The 22,190-nt window shown below is 54.0% G+C and overlaps 1 protein-coding gene across 1 annotated transcript in view; it reads left to right on the forward strand.

The window, feature by feature from the left end:
- LOC129045890 (cadherin-23-like) overlaps nucleotides 1-22,190 on the forward strand; it is a 328,281-nt gene that overhangs the window by 226,490 nt on the left and 79,601 nt on the right. The gene's annotated exons all lie outside the window — the stretch shown is intronic.

The following is a 22,190-nucleotide window of genomic DNA, read 5'->3' on the forward strand; positions in this document are numbered from 1 at the left end:
CAGGGCCAGAACCCCAGGGCCTTCTCACCACCACTGGTTGGGGGATTTCAGGGCCACCCTGACCCCTTGGGGTTTAGCTCAGTCCTGCTTTGCTGGAAGGCCTGTCCACAGCGTCTGCAGGGAGGCTGAGGGGTGTCTGGGTCCAGCCTGCCTCTGGTGGTTGCTCCCCACCCAGAGAAAGGTGTCAGCATGCCTGTGGAGGACCGGGTGCCCGGTGCTACCGGGGACCATTGCACTGCTTGCCCCAGGGAGTTGGCCAGTCTGACAGTAAAGGGCTGGCTCCTCCCTAGAGGGCCGCGCTTCTCCAGGGCTCAGTGGGGTACAAAGAGAACTACTGATGAAAAAAGGCAGCCCAGAAGCCCAGACTCCCCACCCTGAGGTCCTCTGGGTCACAGTCCAGCCTCCCCGTAGAGCTGCACCCAAACCATCCCAGACGTGGTCCTGGGCCAATTCCTAAATAAGATGGAGGAATAAATTGCTTTTTAAATTGCCCTGGTGTTTTTTTGTTGTTGTTGGGTTTTTTTTAATGTCTCCCATCTCTTCTCTCCAGAATTTTGGAGGGATCCAGATCTGGATGAGGTAAATGATCCCAAGGCCCAGTCTTGGGTGCTAAGGGTCAGGCCCCACGTTCCCAGAGTGGAGTAGTTCAGCCACGTTGCCAACGTCCAGACTCTGTGAAAAATCAGGGAACCTCAAAGAGAAATCAGGCATCTTTTGTAAAAGGAGATTTTAAAAATTAGTTGTTTCTTCCAGTTCTCTTTCTGAGGGGAGGATAGGTGTTGGGATTCGTGTCTGGGGTGAAGGTGGCTGGATTTGCTAGGCGTGGTGGAAAAATGTGTTCATCGAGCAAACTAGGAGGAGGGAAAGGAGCATGAGGAGAGGTGAAATCTTTTTGTCACAGAGTCTAGAGAACATGTGATTCTCCCTTGCACTCACCATTATTGTGGTTTTGCAGATGTTAGTGTGATGATCTCAATCATACCTGTCTCACGGATTAAAATGAAGAATTCACAGGCAGGGGCAGGCCTGCTTTTGCTCGCCAGTGTAACCCAGAGCCTCACACCCTGCCTGGCATTTGGGAGGCACTGCAGAAATGTGTGCTGGTTGAATTAAAGCACGATTTAATGATAAAAGTAGCCATGAGGTGGCTCAGAGCTTTGTCCAAACTCAATCCTCAGTCAATACCCCTGGGCTAAAGCTCAGTTCCCCCTGAGTTTGTATAAGAAGGTGACCTCAAAAGTCCACAGTGGGGCAGCAGAGGGTGCTGATGGAAAACAGAAAGGGAAAGAGGAAGCAGTTTAACCTTTCAGTTAGCACTTTATGGCAGTCATTCCCAAGAAGGATGCTAATCTAATTCACAAAGACTAGACAATGCTGGCATCCCCTCCAGATGGAAGATGCTGCCCAGTTTCTTGCTGAATCTCAGCCTCCGCAGGAGAATTCAAGACAACAATGGTCCTTGAAAGAAGCCCTTTCTATCTCCCGAAGACTCCATCCTCATTGTCAAGTCCTGCTGAGTAATTTCTTCTCCTTTGCCCAGCTACAGAAAACTCACAGAAGCCCGAGAAGGAAGGGTTGAATAGGATGGGATAGGATGGGCTGAAACCACCAAGAGCCCATCTGTACTGCATGACAGTTGAGATGCAAATAGATGGTTGTAATGCAAATCACAAAAAAAAATCTCAAGGCAAAGGCCCCAGGAGTCAGCCTTGGTGTGGAGCTCAATTCTGAGTTTCAAATTAAAGGCTGTGGCAGCCTCATTCCCCTGCTCCTGGCTGCTGGGTGTTCTCTTGTCTCTTCCTCGGTGTTCTGGAAAGCCACGAGAAATAAGCAGCACACTCGCCCACTTAGATTCCTTACCCACGCCCTTGGCCGCAGCGTGTTCTTTGTGTGTTTTCTCCAGTTCGGTCAGCTTTTCCTCTCCTGATCAAGCCTGCGGGCCTCCCCACCCAGTCCTGCCCACAGCTGAGCTAGCCTGTCATGTTTTCCCATCTGCATGGGGTGGCATTATTAGGAGGGTTGGAAGTTTCTGTTCAGTTGTCCTAAAAGCCACTCTCCTCCTTCGAGTAGATTCTCTGTGCTCTGCGTCCTGCCTCTGCTGCTGCAGTAAGTGTAGATCATCCATGCTCTGGCTGCTTTACAAATGCCAGCAAAGGGCTTTGTTTTTAAATACTGTTTGGCATTGTGCGCGACCCCTCCCAGCGGACTCCGAGAGCTGAACGTTGGCAGTACCCCTCACCCGCCCTGTACCTTTCTTCGCAGGAGCTGGGAGCCTTTGATCCACTCCATTTCAGTCTCATTTCTGACCCACAGCTTCCCAGAACCTATTTCCTGCTGTCCTTGAGAATAGTTTTGCAGGGGAGTGGGGATTGGGGCACCAGTATCCCCCGGAGAGGCCTCCACTGCCCAGTTCTGGCTATTTCTGGGGATTGGGATCATTTGAGAATGGCCTTCAGACTTCATTAATTTGCTGGCGCACCCCCCCCCCAGGCCTTTCTGGGGGCCTCTGTGGAAATTCACATAGCTGGGGGATGACGTATGCATTCACTCAACGAACATTCTTGCGCACCTACTATGCGCCCACCACTGAGGAATTAGTGCTGAAGATGTGGTCCCTGGGCTCCAAGAGCTTCGGTTTCATCCCACCGGGGAAGTTGGAGGAATAGGTACCAACTGCACTACAGGTGGAAATGAGTGTCAACAAGTCAACCACCTGGGTGAGTGATGGGATGCCATTGGGGGGGTGATTTTTGACTCAGCAGTTCCAGATGGCCTTCCAAAACAGGTGCCCTTAGTGCTGAGGTTAAGAGTTGTCGAGGAAGCAGCCACACGGAGCTGCAGAGGGAGAACATTCTGGCAGCAGGTGCTGGGGGACCCCCCCAAGGGCATAGGTCCCCTGAAAGGGAACCGGCTGAGTATTTTCAAGGAGCAGAAAAGAGATGGGTCGGGGTGGGGGGGGGGGAGATGGAGTGAGAGAGGAGGTGAGTTAGTGGGAGTTAGTTAGTTAGTTAGCAGCATCACTGGGAGCCAGGCCAGGCCCTGCAGCCCCGGGAAGGCGTTTTTTCTGTTACCGCAAGCCCAGTGGGGAGCCAGGGGGGTGACATGCTCTGAGTCACCTTTCTTAAGGAGCCCTCTGATTGCTGTGTTGAAAATGGGCTGTCGGGAGCCAAGGCTGGAAGCAGGGAAACGTAGCAAAGCTGCACGGGAGCCCCCTTCCCCTCAGCCACCTGTTCCAGCCAGCAGGTGCTTTCCAGCATCTGGCTGGAGGCTCTCTTACAGTTTCACCATTTTCCTCTCAGGGTGGCAAGAAGCCAGAGAACCCAAGTCCCCTTATTATGAAACCCGAAAATTCCAATGGAGACCGCCTTCAGAACTCTGCCCAGGACAGGGAGTGGCCACCTTTGGTCTTTGTGACAGAGGCTCTCCCAAGTCAGAATCGGCCCAGGACTCTGAACCCTGGCCCTAGGGTTCTGCTACCAGACCTACCCCAACTGCCCAGGGGAAGTGGTAGAGAAAACCCCAAAGCCATGTTCCACCCCCATTCTGCTTCTGACCCACAGAGCGATTCCAAGCAAGCCACGTCCCCACTCTTTGCCTCAGTGTCCACCTCGGGAAAACCATGGGTTGGGCCATTCGGTCTCAGTGAAGATTCTACAAACCTTTTGGTCCAAGAAAACCTGGGTGGGAAGGGGAGGGTGCCACCTGAGCTTCCTACTTCTCTCCTGCCCCCCACGTGGGCCCCTCCTCCCTTCCCCGAACTTGCTCTTGCATCTCTGCTCCCTACTTTGGGCAGAGGGATCTGGCACCAGTGTAGGCCTCTGTGGGCCTCCTCCCCCCACCTTCCCTTCCCCAAACTTGTTCCAGCACCTTTGCTCTCCACTTTGGGCAGAGGGATCTGGCACCATTGTAGGCCTCATCCCCCCACTGCCCTCTCCCAGCCTGCCCATGTGCTTGTTTATTTGGTGCTACCTGGAGCATCCATTTAGGAAGAGAGAAGCAGCCAGAATGGTGAAAAAATGAGCACTTTGAAGCCAGACTGCCAGGGTTCGAATCCTGCTGTGCTACTTTTGATCTGTGTAACCTTAGGAGACTTAATTTATCCTTTCTGGTTCAGTTTTCCTATGTGCAAAATGAACGCAACAATAGGACCTACCTCACAAAGCTGTTAGGAGGATTCAGTGAGTTAATATGTGTATGTGAAACCATGCCTGGCCCATAAAAAGCACTCTTTAAATTTTAATTGTTTTTATTATCCCAACCCTGAGAGAGACGTATATTATTGTGTTTCCTCAGAGAGGAGGCAGTCAAGGCTCAGAGAGGTTAAGGGGCTTCCCCAAGGTCACACAGCCAGTGGGTCACAGAGCTTGGCCTTGAACTCTCAATCCTGTGCTTCTTGCTTGCTCTGGGGAGCTCTGCATTCGCAGCCACAGCTCCCCCATTCTCAAAGGTTTGGTCCCACCAAGCAGGTGGGTCTCCCACCTCCAGCATGGCCGTGGGCAGGGTGAGGAGGGAGGTAAGGCAAGGTGAACGGGGACACATCTGGCAGGAGCTAATTCCTATTTCAGGCAGGAGATGACACGATTCATTTGTTTGAGGGGCATAGGAAAAAAAGAAAACAGAATTACCCACCTCCCCAAGGAGAAAACATCACCAAATAAATAAATAAAAGAAAGCAAATGACAGGGAGAAAAAGCCATATTCCAGAATACTGGGTTTACTTATAGGGATTGGGGGGAGGGGCAGTGAGAAGGGGAGATGTTCTCGTTCTCCTGCTAATCTGGGCCTTGTTTTTATCCATCACCCTCATTCTCCATTCCACATGTGTTCCAGGCCTGTCAGGGACCCAGCCCGCAACCTTGTCTTTATTTAAATTTATTTTCCCGTTTGTTGTTATTCTTCAGTCTGTCCAGCATGTGGTTTCTCTAGCCCCTGCATCATGGTTGTGGCTGTGGGCCCCAGGGGCCTCAGCCAGGCTTCCTTTCAGTCCCAAAAGTGGGGGCCCACTGCCTCCCCAAGGCATCCATGACTCTGGATGGAATAAAAATCTGCATCTTTGAAATAAGTCAAACAGAGAAAGACATGTATCATATGACCTCACTGATATGAGGAATTCTTAATCTCAGGAAACAAACTGAGGGTTGCTGGAATGGGGGGTGGGGTGGGAGGGATGGGGTGACTGGGTGATAGACACTGGGGAGGGCATGTGCTCTGGTAAGCGCTGTGAATTGTGCAAGACTGTTGAATCTCAGATCTGTACCTCTGAAACAAATAATACAATATATGTTAAGGAAAAAAAAAAGAAGATAGCAGGAGGGGAAGAATGAAGGGGGAGAATCAGAGGGGTAGACGAATTGTGAGAGATGATGGACTCTGAAAAACAAACTAAGGGTTCTAGAGGGGAGGGGGGTGGGAGGATGGGTTAGCCTGGTGATTGGTATTGAGGAGGGCACGTTCTGCATGGAGCACTGGGTGTTATGCACAAACAATGAATCATGGAACACTACATCTAAAACTAATGATGTAATGTATGGGGATTAACATAACAATAAAAAAGAGGAAAAAAAAAAAAGAAAGACCCAACCACCCCAAGTTTATTAAAAAAAAAAAAATCTGCATCTTTATTTTCACTCACCTGTAACTGACCATTAGCATTCCCTTTAATTATGAAAATAGAAACAAACAGTGGTATCAGTAGAACCTGGGGCTTTGACCCCAAGAGAAACCTCAGACATTTTCCTATCACATTTCAGGTGTCCTGGGATCTCAACATACCATTTTCAGTTATCACTACTTTGAAATTACAGCATATGTTAATGCCCCCGCTGAATCTTATTGTTTAATGCATTAAGAAGCACCTAATTCTTCTTTAACACCCCTTTAGAATACGTGGTAACTGTATTTCAACATGATGAGTTGCCTTTGTGGTCCCATGTATCTTATTTTTTTGCAATTAAAAATGTTGTTCTAGAAAGGGGGTCCGTGGGCTTCACCAGACCATCAGAGGGGTCCTTGGCACAAAAAAAAAGATGAACAAATCCTCCTTAATCCCTATGCTCATGAACTACCACCCTTTAGCCCAGCTCCCTCCTTGGGCTTTTGCTGTGAGGCTGACATTCTGCTGGTTGGCAGAGTTGGCATCCTGAGCCACACATCCATTTGGAGAGGGGTGGGAGCAGGAAGGCTCCATGTCACACATTCAGCAGAGGGTCCATTTTCCAGCTCTGGATGCTCCAGGCCACTGTTCAACTGGGCCCCCTATATCCATCCACCAGCATCTACTTTGCAGTAGAGACACAGGGAATATATGTCCCTGCCACCCCAGGGAGTGATCCCAGTTGCCCTAAACTCTCCCTGCCTGCTGATGGGACCCAGAGCATGGATCTCCATTTTCATATTTTCCAAAGCAATTTGAAGTAGAAACCAAACTCTAGAAGCAGTGAAGAGATTGGAAAGAGAGGGAGGGGCAGGCTGCCAGCATCCACGGAAGCAGATGTGAGTTTTTACACTTTCTGTGGATGTATGATTATCCAGTTATCCAGACTCTTGTTTCCCTCTATTAGGGAGATAAGTGGGATCTGGCTGGAAATCACCCACCTCCCACTGGATCCCCTGAGCAGTGTAAAGGAAGTAGATAGAGTGCTTCCAACATTCTGTACCTCTCACCCAGCTTGTGAGTTCATCAGTGACGCAAAGCTGAGAGAAAGTAAGGAGTGAGGGCTTTGGTCCAGGGAGCAACCAAGATGAGGCACATCCAGAAATGGAGGTCAGCACTGCCCTTTCCCCAGTCCCCATGCCCCAGGCCAAGGTGCCCATCCTGGCTGCTCCTGTTTCTAAAAGGTTCTCTGGTGATCTGACTGCCTAGCCGGGTAAGAGTCTGCCCAGAGCCATGTCTACACAGCTGGTACCTGGAATCCATGTGGCCTTGGTGAGCATCGCTCTACAATTTTGTTTGCTGGGCAGTGGGCAGGGGTCCGTTTGCAAGACCTCTGTTGTATCTCAGCTTCAGCTCACATTTCCAGGGTTCTTCCGCCAAGGTTTAGGTTCTCCAGGAAAATATCTGTTGATTTCAAAGCAAAGCCATTCTGGAAGGGAAGCCAGGGGGAGAAGGACAGCCCCATCTGCTCTTTTTCCTATTAATTTCTCCCCAGTTGCCTTCACTGAGGCTCTTATTATGATGGTGGTGATTATTAGGATTTTTCTGTGTGTGGCTGCATCCCATGGTGTGATTCCTCCCAGCATGCTAAGCTCCAGCCTCCCTGAAGACTAGAGGGTGTCCTCGGTGTGATTCTGACACCTCCTAATTTAGTCTCATCCGTAAATCTAATTAGTGTGCTATTTACACCAGGCCCAGTAGGCCTGGTGGGGGTGTGAAGCAGGCAGCCCCATTCCTCACCCTCTCCCCTCCCCAGTGCCTGCTCCCTAGCTGGGCCAAGTCCCCTCCCACAGCTAGAGGTGGTCTTTCATCTTGGATGTGGGGGATTGTACCCCTTTCACCCACCTCCCTGGCAGCTGACACTTTCCCCACCCCACCCCCGCTTAAGATGGGAAGTGGTGGGAGTCATTTTGTCCTTAGGAGTCACACTTCCTAAATGCAGAGCCTGGTCTTGCTGAATACCCCCACGGGGATCAGAAGCAGAACTAATGCACTTCATCCTCCATCCTCTTCCTCTCCGTGACCTCCTGGCTGCTTCATGCCCACTACGGTGCCCCTTCTACCATGGGCACCGGTGAGCCCAGTCTCATCCTAGAACGTGCTCTCATACTCCTACACTTCCCCACCTGCCCCATTTACCACCCCCATCACACCCCTGACAGCCATAGATGGTGTGTCTTGTTTATCCCCCTGTCTCGAAGAGTAAAGGTAAGCACAGCCCAGCTGGGAGTGGTCCCTGCGTGTCTCACCCCATCACTGTGCCCACGGGCAATGAAACATCATAATTAACAAGTATCAGGGACGGCAGAGCCCCACTGGGCAGCGGTGGTGAGGTTGGGCATGGGGCCTCCTCCCCAGAACCAGTGCCCAGCGCTGCTTGCCTGAGCTTCTGCAGACTCTGTCCCCTGAAAGGGGGGAATGGTGCAGGGGTGGGTGCGGCGGGGGCAGGAGGCATTTCAAGGCAAGGCAGCGTTTCATGACTGTGTTGTCACTCTACCCAGCAAGGCACAGGGCAGACACTCGCTCCCTCCTCCCTCTCCAAATCTTCGTTTCTCCATCTGTTACCCATCTGATTTGAAAAGGAATTGAGAGTGAGAATAAATTCTGAAAATCAAGGTTGTCATACATTTATATCCCCGGTTAAAAGGTGCAGGTTTTTCTCTTCTTGGTCCTTGGCACGTGCCCTGAGTCCAGTGTCGACGGGCAGGTGATATCTCTGCTTCTCTCACAGGGGCAAAACTAGCCTCCGATGAAATCTTGCACTAGGGTCAGAGGAGTGCGAAAGCTACGCCAGGTGGTAAAGTGCAGGGTAGGGGGCACCCGCGGGCCTGGGGCAGGCGAGCATCAGAGATGTCCTAGAGGGACTCTTGCATCGAGCGAGGGTAGGAACCAATTCATTAGTTTATGTAGTTGACAAATACTTGTTGAGCACCTGCTGCATGCTGGATGCTCACTAGTGAACACAGCAGCCAAAGTCCCGCCCCTGGGGCAGCGGCCATTGGGGGGGGGAGGGGGAAGAAACCAGTACATCTATGGCAGACTGCAACCAGAGCCATGGAGGAAAATAAAGCAGGGTAAGGGGTTCAAGGCAGTCCTGGGGAGGCGGAGGGGTCGGAGGAGGCCTCTCTGATGAGGTGACATTTAGGAGAGACCTCAGTGAAGAGGGGCAGGCCACATGGACACTTGGAGGAAGAGCATTTCAGGCAGTGGGCATGGCAGGCACATGGCCATAGGCAGGAGTGCACCTGCGCATGGTGCAGGAAGCGTGAGGAGGAGTGGGGAGGAGCGGGGAGGAGCGGGGAGGCCGGAGACTAGAGGAGGAGGTCAGATAGGCAGCTGGACCATTAGGGTTGGCTTGCACAAAGCCCGAGGGAGGCAGGAAGCCACCTAAGGGTAGTGAGGGCCTTACAGATTGAAGTATCGTAAGGACAGTCCTTGAAAGCGACCCAAGTGTTCATCCACTGCTGAGTGCATAAACAAAGTGTGGTAGCTCCATAACGGAATATTACTCGGCCATGATGGTAACGTGGCCCTGGCACATGCTGCCACATGGATGAAACTAGAAAACCTTATGCTAGGTAAAGAAGCCAAACACAAAGGGCACATAGTGTAAGATGCCATCTGTATGAAATGTCCGAACAGGCAAATCCGTAGTAGACACAGAACGCAGACTCTTGGCTGCAGGGACTGCAGGGAGGGGAATGTGGCGTGATTGCTCACGGGTACAACGTTGGCTTTTAGAATGATGGAAATGTTGTAGAACGGTATAGAAGTGGCAGTTGCACAACACTGTGGATATCCTGAAAACCACTAATTGTACACTTTAAGATGTTAAAATGGTGAATTTTATCTCAAAAGAAAATTATTTTAAAGGATGCTCTGGCTGGTGGGTAAATAGACCACCCAGGGCAGGGCCATCACTGGGAAGTAAGGACAGTAATTGGAGGTGCTGTTGGGGAGTGAGAAGGGGTCAGCTCCTGGACCTGTTTTGAAGGGAGAGTCAAGGATTTGCTGGTGTGTCTGTGTGTATGTGCATGTGTGTGTGTGTGTTGAGGGCTGTGTGTTACAATGACTGCACAAGGCTTGACCGGAGCACTTAGAAACATGGAGTCCTTCCTTCCTGAGATGGTGAAGCAGTATGTTTAGCGAGGGGAAAGTGGAATCTGTAGTTTAGCTTTCAACATGTTACATTTGACATGCTTGTTAGTCATCTATATGGAAACATCGAGAACGCAGAGGGGGTATGCTGATAAATATCCAACAAGCAGCTCTAGGTTGGGGGCCCCTCATTTGTAGCAGTCGGTGGTCTGTCTGAGGTAAATCCTATCACACAGACCTCAAGCCGCCAGCATGACCGCAGCCGGCTCACCTAGATCCTGGAAACCTAGCACTTGGCTCTCCAGAGTCCACCATGTGGACCCAGGCTGGAGATAGAAATGTAAGTGTCACCAGCACCTGGACTGTATTTAGAGTCACAGGTCCAGCTGGGCTCACTGAGGCAAGGGTGTGGGTGTAGGGAGAGGGGGGCTGGGGCACCCCAGTGTTCACGTTAAGGGAGATGGGGATGAGCCAGCAAAGGCGACTGAGAAGGAGAGGCTCCCCAGGGAGGAGGAGGACCTAGAGGGAGCACGGCAGGACTGGAGCATGATGGGGAGTTTGGGGGGACAGGCACTGTGCAGGAAGAGGGGCAGGGCTCAGGAGAGAGAGGAGGCAGCCAGCCCTAACATGCAGCAATATTTGCCAATTAGCATATGGATCTGTGTTTACTTTTCTGTTTTCAGCATAATGACTCTTAATTGCCCTCATTAGGGAATGTCCAAATCCAAATCCACTAACGTTTACAGAGCAGGCCAACCAGGCTGTTGTTTTTTTTTCTTTTTTAATCCACTTGACTCTCTGCTCCCCGCCTTCAAAGCCCTTCCCCGGCACACTGACAGGCTCGCCTCTTAGAGGGATGCAGGACTGCCCCTCCAGCTCAGCGCATCAGTGCAGATGTTAACTGGTCCTCTAGGGACAGGACTGCTTAAACAAGCAGACCGCTATGGGGAAGTGAGAATCAGGTGATCTCAAAGGCATTATAGGAAGTGAAAGCAGCCAGTCTATATTCTATGTGATTCTTTGACATTCTCAAAAAGACAAAACTATAGGGGCGCCTGGGTGGCTCAGTCGTTAAGCGTCTGCCTTCGGCTTGGGTCATGATCCCAGAGTCCTGGGATCGAGCCCCGCATCAGGCTCCCTGCTCAGCGGGAGGCCTGCTTCTCCCTCTCCCACTCCCCCTGCTTGTGTTCCCTCTCTCGCTGTCTCTCTCTCTATCAAATAAATAAATAAAATCTTTAAAAAAAAAACAAAAAACAAAACTATAGTGACAGAGAACCCATCAGTGGTTACCAAGGGTTAGGGGTAGGAGAGAGGTTGACTATAAAGGTAAGCACAAGGGAGTTTGGGGGATGGTGGAACTATTCTGTGTGCTGGTTGTGATGGGGTAACACGAATTTATACATGTGTTAAAATTCATAAAACTGAATACCCCAAAATGTCAATTTCACTGCAGGTTAATTATAAAAATTATAAGTTATTGACAACTTCTCCCCCCCACACACACACCCCAAAAAGATGAAGTGAAAGGTGGCAGCATAAATATCACCACTGGTGAGCTTTTGGACTCAGCACCATCCTTCTCTCCACTGTCATTTAATTCTGCAAGTATGTAATGTGCACCCCCTATAAAGCCAGGAAGGTAGACTGGAGGGCCTTGAATGCCAAGATGAGTTTGAACCTAATTCAGCAGGCAAGCGGGAGCATCAGTGATTCTTGAGCATGAGTGGTATCCTCAGAGCTATGTTTTAAGTTGATTAATCTGGACACCAGGAGAACAAGGACGGTGACAGAGGGTGATGCCAGATGGCAGGAAGGGCAGGGACCGGATGCGGGGTCTGTGGGGTTGGAATGCAGCTAGGGTTTGGAATCCCAGGGACGGGAATGGCAGAAACCCAGAAGGGCAGGCTAGGAGGTGGAAAGAAGATGGGAGCTGTCATCACCTGCCTGCTAGGCAGTGGCCAGGCCCTCCTGGTATCCTCTTCACCTCAGCTTAGTTCCTCATCTGAACGCCCTCCACCCACTCTTGCCCACTCTCTCCATTTCTGTCTCTGTTTTTCTTTGAGTCTGATTATCCTCTCTTGCCCCCCTTCCCAGCCTTCCTCCTGCCTGTCTCTGTCTTCTGGTTTTTCCTCACACCCACACATTCACAGATAAACACACGCGTAGCCCATTCATTCGTACATGTATCCCATTGTCCATTCATCCGTAGTTGTTGTGTGCCCCATGTGAGTGCCTTGCAAGGTGTGGAATACGTCAAGTAGGAGGGGCTCTTTGCAGTCCTGGGCAGCTGTGCCCGGGTTAGACTTCTGGAATGCCACAGTGGCTGCTGAGTGACATGCAGGGCTGTCCCCAGGCATGATCACCCATCTGCCTGAAGCCCAGCACCCTGTCCCAGCCCAGCACCCATCCCTTAGGGCATTTGTGATGTTTTTGTCCATGGGAAGGTGATGCAGAGCTGGGCAGACCTCCCTGGCCGAGGGCTAGGATGAGGAAGAAGATGAAATCACTCCCAGATCCCCAGGCCCAGGTGCCTGGCCTCTACACGGCCGTGAGCCCTGCCCTCCCACCTGAGGCAAAGGGATCCCTCAGTTTGAAAGGCAGCCCAGAGAGGGCAGTTGGCCTGAGGTCACAGAGCATGTCAGTTCCCGGGCTCCCGGGACCCCCCACCCCACCCCCTCAGCCCCTCCCTGCCACCCGGAGGCCTGGGGAGGTGGACTGGCAGTCGGAGAGGCAGAGGAATACAAAGTGGTGTGATTAGCGGCAGGCAGTGTGCCCTCCCGATTTCCATAAGGCATTTAGATGTCTCTGCTTTGCCACACATTTCTTTCTCTGTGGGAATAGGGAAATAGTCTTAGCATGGTAAATAGACAGAGCCAGGCAGCTGCTGAGTGCAAAGTGCAAAGCCCAGCTCCGCACTAACCCCTCCCTGCTCCTCCTCCTGAGGCCCCTTGAGGGCTGGATGCCCCCTCCCCCAGCCGGCCAGGCTCATCCTCCTCCTGCAGCGGTCCTGCCCCTCAGGCTACACGATCCTTCCCAGCAGAGGCCCCAGAGGGAGGAGAGGGACAATTTTGGGCTTGAGGCAGACCAGGATGTACAACCTTTTTTTCCCTGCATTTTGGATTCTCCTTCCTGCACCTCTAAGAATACTGACACCCCACGTTGGCCTCTTGCCCAACCCCAACCAAAACTCCAGTGCAGGGTTTGCTGGCAGAGTGAGGGAAGGAAGGAGTTGATGGCAGGTATGGCCGTGAGGTCCAAGTTGGCAGCTTCTGATCAGAGTAGTAGACCTTGAAGTTAAGAATGTGGCCACCTGTGCTGGGAGGCGAGCCTGGGCTGCCAGCAGGACCACAAGGAAGGCATTGTTGAGCTTTCCACTTGGAGCATGTGCCTTTCAAACAGGGTCCCTTGCAGGAGAGAGGGAAGGAACGAGGAGGGGGTGCATGGCCTGGGGGGATCCTTGAGATCTGGGGGGTGGGGGATGAAACATGTCATCCTGGAATGAAGAGCTCAGAGCCCCAGCCTCATAAATCCTACGCAGCACCCTGTCATGTGCACATGAATTTCCATGTGGCCTGAGAAGGTCCCTAAAATCTCCTGGGCCTTCAACATAAAGCTTGCCCTTTGACCATGCCCACAAGCACTATTAAGGTGAGTCTCAGCCTCCTGGCCAATCCCCCTAAAGCCACTTCATTTCTCTAAGTAACCCCTGGACTGATTGCTCTGATGCCTAGAGGTCCAAGGGCAGCCCGAAGATTTGGATCCCACCAGAACTGGCTATTTACTTGGGGCATAGAAATGAGGCCAGCATGGCTGGTTCCAACTCTGGGAGCTCTGCTGTATTCAGTGGACATAGGTGGTCCCCAGGACCCCTCCAAGATGGGACCCTCAGAGAGCAAAGGTCACCAGGGCTGAGCAAGAGCCCTTGGCCAGCCGTGCAACCATCTTCACTGGCAGAGGACCAGCTCCTGTGCATGAGCTGCATGAGGACTTGAGCCTCCAAGGTGGTGCCGCCTTGGGGGAGCACCTGTTAGACGCTGGGACTGGTGTGTCAGATGCTCAGGGCCTTGTTTTCCATTCCGAGTGCATGACTGACACACCTTCACAATGGGGACAACTTGCCCTGCTGGGCTCTCAGACATGCCTTGTGGTATTGGACACCAGCTCTCCTGGTTTGCCTGTGACTGCCTGGGTTTTAGCACGTTTAAGTCCCACGTCCTAGGGGCAAGCCTGAGACGTGGCCTGGTTTTTCCTCACACCCACACATTTATACATGTTGAGAAACTGAGGCTCTGAGCCAGACAAGCCCAGAATGCAGAAGAGAGGCAGGTGGCCAGGGGTAGCTTGGCTCTGGAGGTGTGAGAGTCCCATCTTGGAGGGGTCCTGGGGACCACCTATGTCCACGGAATACACTCACTTCCCAGAAGAGCCGGGGCTGGCTGTGGGGCCAGCGACAAGATCCGTCTTGAGGGAGGGAGGGGAAGTGTGCACGTGCAGGTGAGGAGCACCTGCCTGCCTCGTGCCCTCGTCTGTGAGCGAAATAATACACACGTCCGCGTGATGAAATTGACAGCTCTCTAGTATTCTTTCTCCAAAGTGCCAGCTGCCGATCGGATTGAATTAGATTTCACAGGGGTTTTTGCAATACATGGAATTCACCAGCAAATTACTCTTAAAGAGGGAAAATCAATCATTTGGAGCAGAGATAAGCTGAAGGCAAGGCAGCCTCGGATTGATCCCGTCTGTGCAGGCGTGTGTGGAATACAGCAGATAACCTGGGGAGAGGAGGAGGGGGAGTCTGGCAGAGAGAGGGGCAGAGGAGAAGGAAGAAGAGGAAGAGGAGGAGGGAGGGGGAAACAGGAGGGGTGATGGAAGAGGAGGGGGAAAAGGAGAGATGGAAAAGAGAATGGGGGGAGAAAGAGCAAGGGAAGGGGAGAGCGGGACGAGAGGAGAGGAGAGGGGGAAAAGATGAAGGAACACAGGGAGGGGAAGAGAAGGCAGCAGCTGAGGAGGAAGAGGAGAGAGGCCTGGAGCAGTAGCAGGAGTGGAAGGCAACCCAGGGGAGCACAGCAGGCATGAAGGGCCCTTAGAGAATCACCTCGGTTTGCAGATCTGGAAACTGAGGCCCAGAGAGAACGAACGACTTGCCGTAGCCACACAGTGACGAATGGCCCATCCTGCCCACGCTGCTCAAGGGCCCAAACCACAAAGGAGCTTGGGGAGGAGGGTGTGGGTGGGCTGAGAGCCTGAAACCAGGGGAGTGTCCTTTACCTGATATGGGCCTGAGAGGCAGCCCACTCTCAGGACAGAGAAACTGAGGCTCTGGGCCAGACAAGCCTGGAATGCAGGAGAGAAAGACAAGGCTGAGTTACCAAGCGTGTGCTGTGCCCTTTGCTGGGGCCCTGGGTTGGGACTGTGTGTCCAGGAACAGGGCGTGCGGTCCGGGGAACGTGAAGAGACAGAGACAGAAGGTTTCAGTTGCAAGGAGGTGCCAGCATCAGTTCTGGACTCTGAAACTTGGAAGGTCCCAGGGGGTTGAGGCAGAGTTAGGGGATGGAGGCAGTGGTCACCGCACGGCACCTTCCGGTGGCCCTCTGGACTCTGCCTTCACGGTGGGCAGCCTGCTGTGCTGGGCATGGGACGCTGCCATGGGCAGCAGGCAGGGCCCGGGGAGTGTGGCACCCCCCTCTTAGGGGCAGGGGACTGGTGGGAGAAGCAGTAACATGAAGGGGTGCCGAGAGGCCCGCCTCCTGCCAAGGTTCGCAATGGCATGTCTGACTGGGGTTAATTAAGTGAAAGGCTGGACAATGGGGTGATAAAGAATCCATCTTTAGTGGACTTTGATTTTCGGCCGCTCGCGCTCGATAGCATGGAGGAGACCAATAGAGCACAGAGGAGAAGGGAGACCTACAGGCCCTGGCCAGCATGGGGGGGTGGTCCACTCGCCCCTGCACACATCCAAGCCTTTGCCCTTCCCTGCCTGCCCCTCTCATTCCTGGCCAAGGTCTAGAAATCAGCCTTCCCCAAGGCCACCTCCTCCCCTCCCCCACTCCCTTCTAGAACAAGAATAACAACCCTTATTTACTGAACACCCAACTCAGTCCCAGGCACTTTACCAGGATCTTATAGCTCACCTACAATGGTGCTGTTAGGTGGCCCTCATTCTTTCCATTTTGCAGATTAGGGGATTGAGGCTCAGAGAGGTAAGAGCTTTTGTGCAAAAGCACACAGCTGAAAAGGGCAATTGCTTCCATCTGGAGTCAGGTCCAACCCCAAGAGGCCGTGCTTTGAGCCACCACTGAAGCTTAGGGCCCCACACCCTGGAGTCGCTGGTCACGGGGTTCTTCCCTGGCAGGTCTGAGTCCTGGACACGGTTTCTGTAAGGGTGGCCCTGACCCTTGGGGCACATCTGGGCACTCCAGACCCCAGCCCCATTCCGGGCTTAGCTAAGACTAGACTACCAGCCCACAGAGCTCCCTGGCTCTTCTCTGTCTCCCTTCACAACACTGCCCACCACTCCCAACATAAAGGCCACCTTGGGCCTTGCTGCCCTTCCCTGGTCCTTCCTCTTCTGTGGAAAGGAATTAAGGTCCCTTGCAGGGTATATCGTAGCTCACAGGGTAAGGGGAGGTCGGTACCCCTAGCATTTGGGGTACGAAGAAAAAGAAACACACAAAGCTCCTATCAGAGAGCCTCCTGTCTTAGGCAAGAAAACATAACTCCTATCACCCACCAAAACAAGACGGGGCAAAGACACAACACTGCTTCTGAATCCTGCTGGTATGCCTTGTTCTCCCCACTTCACAGATGAAGAAGCTGAGGCTCCAGGAATGGAAGTGCGTTGCCCAAGGTCATACAGCTAGAAAGTGACAGAGCCTATTCCCCAACCTGAACCTTACTTTCTACTACACATCACATCACTGGTCCCCAACCGGCTCCTCCCCTGACCTCTAGCAGGGAGATGGGCCTCTCCAAGGGGTGAAATGGCAGGGAGATGCGGGGGTGCGGGGAGGATGGAGGAGAGTGGAGAACCAAGCAGGAGCTGTGCAGGAGGTCATCTGTGGGCCTCAGGTCCAGGGAAGTAGTCTGGGGGCCAGGCCAGACCTTCCTCCCTTTGGAGACCAGGTCCTCTGCCGGAGGGATGTGTCAGTGTCTGCAGGTGATGATCTAGGGAAGCTGTGCTCAGAAGTCAGGTGCAGACCCTGAGAGAGCCCAGACCACCCCCCTGCAAGCCCAGGGCTGGGGCCTGCCCGAACGGTGTCCTGGGCTCCCCCAGAGTTGTGAGCCTTCAGTGAGCCTGTAGAGGGCCCAGCACATACGAAGCTCTCAACTAGATGGAAAAACACGGCTGGGTCACTTCACGGAGCCAGGTGACCCCTGGCACGTGGGTCCGCTGGCCCTGGGAGCTTCGGAGAGACCAGGAGGGGTGTCCTTTCTGGGTGGTGTCTGCTCCAACCGCCCCCAGCAGCGGGAGGTGGGGGGGCAAGGTTGAGGGGAGCTGAGGGTGGGGGGGCAGCCCCTTCTGGCAGCGGCTGATAAGGAAGGCCCGACCAGCTGGCTGCCCTCTGCGGGGGGGGGGGGGGGGGGCGCGCGGCAAGCCTTCAGTCACCGGAAGCAAAGCTCGGCTGGCTGCACGGGGTGGGGACGGTGGAGAGCGAGGAGTGATCTCCTGTGTCCTTCCCCCTTCCACTAAACAAATAAAAGCCGAGCTGTCACAGCCCCTCAGGCAGCCACTGGGGGCCCTAGCCCCGTGCAGGGAGGGCAGCGCTGCCACTCCGGGACCCGCGGCTGCCGCCTATCAGCCTTCTCATCGCCTCTCCCAGCTGGAAGAGAATTTAATCCACCGGCCTCCTCTCCACATGCACTGGGACTCCTTTTGATGTTCCTCTTTATCTCCCTTCCCAACAAAATTGCCCCTCAACAGCTCCAAGAGGGCCTCCTGCCTCTGCCCGCCCTGCTCCCTCCCTCCCAGCTCCAGTGAGCAGCCCTCCCCTGGGCCTGGCAGAGAGGGAGGGGCAGGCTCTCGCCCTCCACCTGCCTGGTCCCTGACCTTGGCAGAGGAGCCTTCCCCTGGGCCTCGCTCCTGCCCCTGGGAGAATGGGGGAGGAGCCCACCCGTGCCCTCCCGGGCCAGTTCTTTGCTTGCCCTGGGAGCAACATTGTGCAGTGGGAGGGGGCTGGAGAGCTGGGCAGTTGAGAGCTCACACTGTGATAGAGACAGAACAGACCCAACTTCAGATCCTTCGCTGGCAGCTGTGAGGCCTGAATGAGTTGCCCTCCCAGGCCTCCCTTCCCTTCTCCAAAAAGGGGTGCACTGACGCCGATGTCAGTAAAGATTCTGGTTAAGTCACGTGCAGCACACAGTTGGGGCTTGATAAACAGAAGCTGTCTGGCAGAGGACTGCAGTTAATCGGGGTTTTGCACCGCTTTAGTGAACGGGATGAATATCACATACATATCCCATCCCCCGAGGGGCTCACAGTCACAAGCCAAGTCCCAGCAGGACTTGGCCCTCTGGGCAGGTTCTGAAGGGGGCAGGCTGAGCATTTAATGGGACTTAGCCGGACGGTTGCCCTGGGGTCTCAGGGCCACTGCAGGGCTGAGTGAACATCCAGCCAAATCTAGAAAGGCAGGGACCTCATTCCTTGAGATGCAGAAACCTGGCCTGAGGGGCCAGTGCTCCTGCCCGTCCAGGTACCCGGACTGAGTCCACACTGAGCTCAGTCCCACCTTCCCAGGCATCTCTTCCGCTCTGGTCTTCCGTCCGCCCCCACCCCCGCACGCCCACATCCCCGTGGGTGTTTACTGTGCTTTCTCTCTCCAGCTGCTCACACCACACCTCCATGGTCAGTCTTCTTCCCTGTTCTCAGATTCACTCCCTGCCTTGCCTTGCTCTGTCCTGGCAGTTCTCAAACCTCAGCGAGCATCAGGACGCCTGGAGGGCTGGCTCCACAGTGCTGGGCCCTGCCCCTGGTGTTTCTGAAAGGTAGATCTGGGCGTGGCCCAAAATATGCATTTCTGATGAGGTTTTTGGTAAAGCTGAGCTACTGGTCCCTTTACCCCACTCGGAGAACCACCACTCTGCCCTAGTGATTCTCATCCTTGGATGCACATTAGAATGAATAACATGGAGAGTGTTATGAGGTCCTGAGGCCTGGCCTCACCCACGTCTGATTTGCTTGGTCTGGGGTGCGACCTAGGCATGAGGATATTTTAAAGACCCCTCCAGGAGATTTTGTTGGGTGGCCCAATGGAGGACTCCGCTCTGCCTCTCCCCTGCTCGCCCCTCTGGATTCCTGTGGGTGCCGCCGAGCCCCTGCCTGCCCCCGCTGATGTCTTCGCAAGCCTGGCTGCGCAATGTGGTTCCCTAGGGAGCATCACAAAACTGCAGCTGCCTGGGCCCCACCCCGGCAGGTTCTGACCCAGTGGCTGTGGGCATCTGCGTGTCTGAGTTTTAGAGCCACGCTGGTGGTTCAGATGTGCAGCCCCGTGAGGAGGGAGGGCTGCCTCGGTGTGACTTGCATTCACTGCCAAGTTCACCTTCCTCATTTTCACCAGTATGCATGTGCTTCAGAGCTTAGAGTGCCTCCCCGTTGCTCACGAGGGCAGTGCCAGAGCCCTCCAGACGGTGCCTGCAGTGGGACCCCCGCCCCCCAGCCTCCTGCTATCCCAACGATCTCACCAGCCCTTCCCCACATGCACCCCTTGCAAATCAGCTCACTGTCTGCCTCCTCACCGATTCCTCATTCCCGCTCCATGCCTTTGCGAGGCCAGCGGGGGTCCCAGACCAGCAGTGGCAGGGCAGGCGACCCCTGAAACTTGTTAGAAGTGGAAATTCTCAGGCCCCAACCTACCAAATGAGGGAGTCCTGGTGGTGGGCAGCAGTCTGTAGCTTAACAAAGCTTCCAGGTGCTTCTGATACACGCTAAGGACCGAGCTCCGTGTGTAAAGCCGCTTCCTCCACCTGGAATCCCTCCTCTTCTAGCTCATTTTCCCTTCGTTCCTAAAGCCAGTTCAAACCCCCCCCTTGGGGCAGCCTTCCTGGCGTGGCCTCATCTGTTGGCGCTCGCTCAGATTCCGCCCTGGGGTGCTCAGCGTCACCACCTCCGTTTGCTCAGGGAACTCAGACTGCACTGGAGCTGCTAGTGGGGGAGGCCCTGACCCCACTTCCCTCGGCCTAGACGGCACCCCGGCCTGGGCTTTTATCCTCACTGTGCTGCCAGCAAGCTGTGCAACCTTGGGTGACTCACTCAACCTCTCTGAAGTCCATTTCCTCTGGAGGGGTTTCCAAGATCGGTGTTTCTTCTTCTCCACCCCATGGCCCGTGGGAAGAGGATCGCACAGAGGAGTGGGTGAGGAAAAGCTGCTGAAACCCAGTGACTTCTTGAGCTCCCACTGTGTCCCTGCTCTGCTGTGGGTTTACCCTGCCTGAGGCCTGCTCTGTGGGCTTGAGGACTCCCAACATTCCACAGTAACCACAGAGCATAATTCTGCGGTTATTCCGAACGGCGTCTGGCCAAGAGCAGGTGTTCGGTGTGCGGTGCTGTCATCGTTAATATCGGCCCCCGTTTGTACACTTCTGGAACAGTCTCCGAGACCTGGATCTAAGTGACAAAACCCCAGCCAGAGCGATGCGTGTAGCGTGCTGCCATTGGCGTCAGGGAGGAGAGGCCCAGAAACCTAGAGCTCGTCGTATTTGTGTGGATTTGCTGGGGAAGAGACCCCGGGACGGGGTGTGGTGATGGCCTCTAGAGAAGGCTGTCCAGTGGCTGGGCCAGTGGGGACAGGGAGACGGCAGTGTGCCCTTTACACTTTGGAACTATGTGAAAAATTTTCCATGTCTGTATTTATCGTGTCTTAATGTTTTCTGTGTTAGGAAGATTAAAATGTGACGGTGCTTGGGGTCGTTTTCCGCAGGGGTTTGGTCCAGGCTTCTGGAAGGAGGACATAGGGATGTGGCCCACCCCCCACCCCACCTCCCTCTGGGTGAGGACCGAGTGTGCTCAGAAGCCCTAGTACCTCTTCCTCTGCTTCCCTCTCCTTCCTCTGGGTGTGGGGCCCATCAGATACGAAGGGGGCTGTTCCTCTGGAGCAGGGTGGGTTCCTAGGGTCCACTCGGCCCCTCTCCCTTACCCTGACCTCGGATCTCACCATCTTTTTCTCTCTGGTTCCTTCCTCCTCTCCGTACCTTTCCGGCTCCTTCTCTGTCTCCATACCCTTTGACTGACCGAACTCCCACTGACAGAACTTGGTAAGTGAGCCTGGGAAGGGCAGGGGCTGGGGAGGCCGGTGGGCAGCGTGGGGAAGGGGTTTCAGAGGGCGTCCTGCTCCACGTGCCCTGGCGTAGCTCAGCCGGCCCCCACCTTCTTGGGCCTCCAGGTCCCATGGTGGAGGGAGAGGTCTTGGTGTCACCTGCTCAGAGCTGTCACACTCTGCCGGTCTTGGCTATTAGTGCCCCTTCGGGCATTTAATTGGGCCTCCATCTGACGGATGGATTCCATGCCAGGGAGAACTGAGGACTCCACACGCTGACAGGGCCGAGGGAGCATTGCCTGCACCATCTGCAGGAGCCACTCTGGGTGGGGGGACTCTGGAGGCCCTGCTGCTTGTCTGGACCCCGAGATTGGCAACACTCCTGTTTTGCCAATTTGTAATTGCAAATAGGAAAAAAAAACTCAAGAGACTGATGGGTAAATAATAATATGTATTCATTCCACAAATATATTCGACCACCTGTGGGACAGGTCCAGGGCTGGAAGAATCTCATGAACTCTTAGGCTTCACTGGGGGTGCCCTTTCCAGCCTTGCCAGGATCATCCCCTTCTGACCATGGAAAGGCTTCAAGATGGCCTGGCTGCCCCCGTCACAGCAGGAACAGGTCTGGAAGGGATCCCTGGGCAACCAAGAAGAGAGGCATGCTTCCTTTGCCAGCCCTCGGTTCCAAAGAAACACGTACACGGAGGGGCTGTGCTGGGCACTGGGCCAGGGGTGAGCAGCATGGGCAGGAGGACATTCCCTCCTGGTGCTCACAGCCCAGGTCTGTCACCCAGTGAGCATCTGCAGTAAGGGTCAGGAGAGGTCTCCACGGGTTGGTTACAAACCATAGGCCATCTACCTAGGTTGAAGGAGGCTTATTTGGGGGTAATTTCCCCCCATGGGGGGTTGAATCCATCGCCAAGCAGGCCAGACTCTGGGGAGTCAGTAAGCCATGTCTCCCACCTTCATCACTGGCTCTTTGGACTTGGGGGCTCGGGTAGCATGGAGACCTCACACCCTTTGTGTCAGAAGGAGCTAAGCCGTATCTGAGGGCTCTGTGAGCTCGGGCCTTGTTAGAATGATCAGAAACACCTGACTTGGAGTGAAGCACACACACCCCCACACCTGAAATTATGGGCTGCGGCAGAGCCCATGGAGGACCCTGCAGCTCTGAGCTACCTGGAATC

Source organism: Mirounga angustirostris, unplaced genomic scaffold, assembly GCF_029215605.1.
Source record: "Mirounga angustirostris isolate CCGP_5_RB_7025 unplaced genomic scaffold, mMirAng1.0.hap1 SCAF_6, whole genome shotgun sequence".
Taxonomy (NCBI): Eukaryota; Metazoa; Chordata; class Mammalia; order Carnivora; family Phocidae; genus Mirounga; species Mirounga angustirostris.